Raw genomic sequence first — 3,662 nt, 5'->3', positions numbered from 1 at the left:
AATAAATTTGTGTTATTTTAAGCCACTAAACGTGTGAGACTTTGATACAGCAGCAATAGGAAACTAACACAGAAGCTAATGGCAGAGCCGGTCTCTCAGACCCTGTCTTTACGATGCTGTCGTCGGCTGGGCATGGGGCACTATGGGAAAGTCCATCGACAGAATCAAGGGCTGCAGAGTCTGGGGAGGGAGGCAAGAAAAGCTTCACGGGGAGGTAACGTCTGAATAGCGTTCTGAAGGAAGAGAAGGAATCAAGCAAAAGGAGATTGGCAGTGAGAACTCGCCTTAGAGTCTCTGTGGTTAGGAGGGCTGCTTTCTCCAGGGTCGCCCATCAGCGTGTGTAAGCGGTAGGGTGACAACTCCCCCTCCCAACAGAAAGATAGGAGTTAATTGTAATGGTTTAAATAATTTGTATGTAGACACTGCTCTTGGTGACAGAATTATTAGTGGTGTGTGACATTGGGCAAGTTACTGTATTAGTCTCCTGGGATTGCTGTAACGAAGTTATGCATATAGGGTGATACAAACAACAGAAATATATTGTCTCCCAGTTCTGGAGGATGAAGTCCAAGGCCAAGGTGTCAGCAGAGTTGGTTTCTTCTGAGGCCTCTCTCCTCGGTTTGTGGATGGGCATCTCTTCTCTCATAGTCTTCCTCTGTGCACTTGCATCCCTGGTGTCTCTTTGTGTGTCCCAACTTCCTCTTCTTATAAGGACACCAGTCAGATTGGATTAGGGCCCACCCATAAGACCTCCTTTTCCCTCAATTACCTCTTTAAATTCCTAGGTCCAAGTACAGTCACATTCTGAGGGCTGCGGGTTAAGGCCTCAACACAGGTGTTATGGGGAGATACAATTCAATCATAACATCTATTCTCCTGAGGAAGGCTGTTTCCTTCCTCAGCTCTAAAATATGAATAATAATTTTACCTTCCTCATGTGGTTGACTTGCATATTAAATGAAATATGGCATGAAAACGGTTTCATACAGCACCTGACACTTAGGGGCACCCAGCAAACGTCTGCTACTGTGTCACTGAGTTTGATGTCTGTATGAGGTGTGGCGACGTTTACAAAGCAGGCAAAAGTACATTCTTTGACTTCAAGGAGTTGAGGTCTGTGCTCCTGTTCACTCTACTAAAAATCTCTCAGCACTCTATCTGGACCACATAGGAAACTAGTCATAGTAGTTATTTCTAGAGAGAGGAACTGTGTTTTAAAGTTGTCGATACCATCTTTGGTTGTAAAGAAAGTTTTTAAAAAACATCAATGTATTCCTGTCCCCCCAACTGCCCTTATAACTTTTTGTCTAGATTGCTATTTTAAGTTACAGCAAAAATTTTTAAAAACCTTCCTTTTTATAATTATATATATGTATATGTAATATACATATATTTAAATAGATCCTTTCCACTCCAAAGTTATAAAGATAGTCTGTAATATCTCACTATGTTCTTCTAAGAGTTTTCATGTTTCACATTTTTTCATATTTAGATCTTTTACCCAATATGAACAGATTTTTTTACATGGTATTTGATAGGGATGTAATTTTTTTCCGTCTTTCTTCCATACGGAAAGGCCGTGGTCTCAACGCTGTTTATCAAACAGTTAACCTTCCCCCATTGATTTGGAACTCCTCTCTGATGTATCAAAGTCTCACATAGATGTACTTGGATCTGTTTGCGAACTTTTTATGCTGAGCCATCGATCTACCCCTGTGCCCCTATCACATGGTTTTAATTATTATCTCGTTTTAAAGAAGTTTTGTTATCTGGCAGGGCAGGTCTTTTTGCCTTGGTCTTTTAAAATGTACTCATCTATGTAAATTTAAAAATCAGTTTCTGTAATCGATGATTTGTAGTTTCATTGTACTAGAATCAGAGAAAGTGTTCTAATGACGCCCCCCTCCCCACAACACACGCACATTTAAACTCCTGTGCCCCGAAGTCCCATCCCCAAAGACCGATTTCATTGCTAAGGGGCGTGGCCTGGACCATGGAGAGTTTCAAAGTCGCAGATGATTCCAGTGCCGGTGCAGTTCTCTCCAAGGTGGTCTGTGGGCGATAAAGCCTCCTGTTTGAACATCTTGGCTTCCTCTTCCAGCACATCTTACCCCTTCGGGACCTCGGCCATCACTAATGTTCCCTTCACAGCCAGCCTCACTTCCTTCCCTCTTAAAAGCTTTACCTTGGTATTCTGCATTTTATTTTATGAATTTTATGTGTGGATTTGTTTGTTTGCTTTTATTTACCCACCATGGTATGTCTCCGTTTGAGGCCCTCTGTCCTTACTCAGTGGCGGACAGCTCTGAGCTACACCTCTGTGTTCAGCTGCTCTGCCTTTGCATCCAGGCTTCGGAACAGCCAGAGCGCCTCTGGGACGCAGGAGGGAGCCCTTGGCTCTCTCCCATGTGTTTCTCAAATTCCCATTCACGCTTCTCATCTCCGTATCTCTCTGTACAGCGCTCTCAGCGAATTCCTTAATACCACATCCTTTCTTCCTTTAACTTTGTCCTGTCATGGGTTTATCCAGCTTGTTAAATTTTTAAAAATTCGTTTTCATGTCGATACATATAATTATTTTCAGGGGGTAATTGGCTAGTCTGCCAATTTAATTTCATACTTTGGCGGTTTGATTAAATGGATGCTATTTCTTCCTTTATCTCTTCGAGGCCTTAAACGTGCTTATGTTAAAGTCATTTCAGACATTTCAGCCATTTCTATTATTCCATTTTGTGGAGAGTAGGGTTGCTTGCCAGACATAGCAAAAATCAAAAAGAAAAAAAAAATGACCAGTTAAATTTGAATTTTAGACAAATGCTGAATAATTCTTTTAGCATAAGTGTGTCCTATGCAACATTCGAGACTTACTAAAAGATTTTTCATTGTCCTGCATTGTATATGGCAGCTCTGTGCTCATTCCAGCAACTTTGGGGCCCTGTGATCTGTATTTTTAACAATATATCCTGTTGATTGTGATGTGCATCGAACTTGAGAATGACAAGTGGGAAATAGAGCAAACAAGTCGGCACTACACTACTTTCTAGTTGGGAGAAAAGTCATTCCTGATTGTAGTTTGTTGGCTACTTTACTTAATGTTAATTTTTTTCATGTGATTTGAAATAATAGTTTGCAGTTGCATCATCAGTAGGTTACTTTCAAAGTTTTTCCTCTTTTTTTTTTTTCCCTTGTCTGGTGGCCCTAAATTAACTTCCATCTGGTCTTCTAGGATCTCCTGTCCAGAAATGGCTTTTACACTGGCGGCTTGGGCTCCATGGCAATACTGGGGACATTGCAGTTCCAGTCCTCAAGCCAGGGGGCTCTTTAGCCCAGGACCAGTCTGCAGCTTTAGTTTCATTTATAGCTGTGCCCATTTCTGGTCTACCTGTTGTTTGTTTGTTTGTTTCTTTCTTTCTTTCTTTTTCTTTGTTTACTGTACTCAAGGTATTTAAATTGTGTATGTTTGTATGTGTGATCATCAATGTGTTTAAAACAAAGAGGGAAGCTTATAATGTTAGGACCATCTTTATGAGAAGTTTTATGGCAATATTCTAATTCCTGTTAATTTAACTGATTGTTTAGTGATAATGAGAGAGAGAGAGAGAGAGAGAGAGAGAGAGAGAGAGTGTGTGTATAAGAGGATCTTGAAATATAGTTGCTCTCTG

This window comes from Pteropus medius, unplaced genomic scaffold, assembly GCF_902729225.1.
Source record: "Pteropus medius unplaced genomic scaffold, Ma_sr-lr_union100, whole genome shotgun sequence".
Taxonomy (NCBI): Eukaryota; Metazoa; Chordata; class Mammalia; order Chiroptera; family Pteropodidae; genus Pteropus; species Pteropus medius.
Note: the sequence above shows the minus strand (reverse complement) of the source record.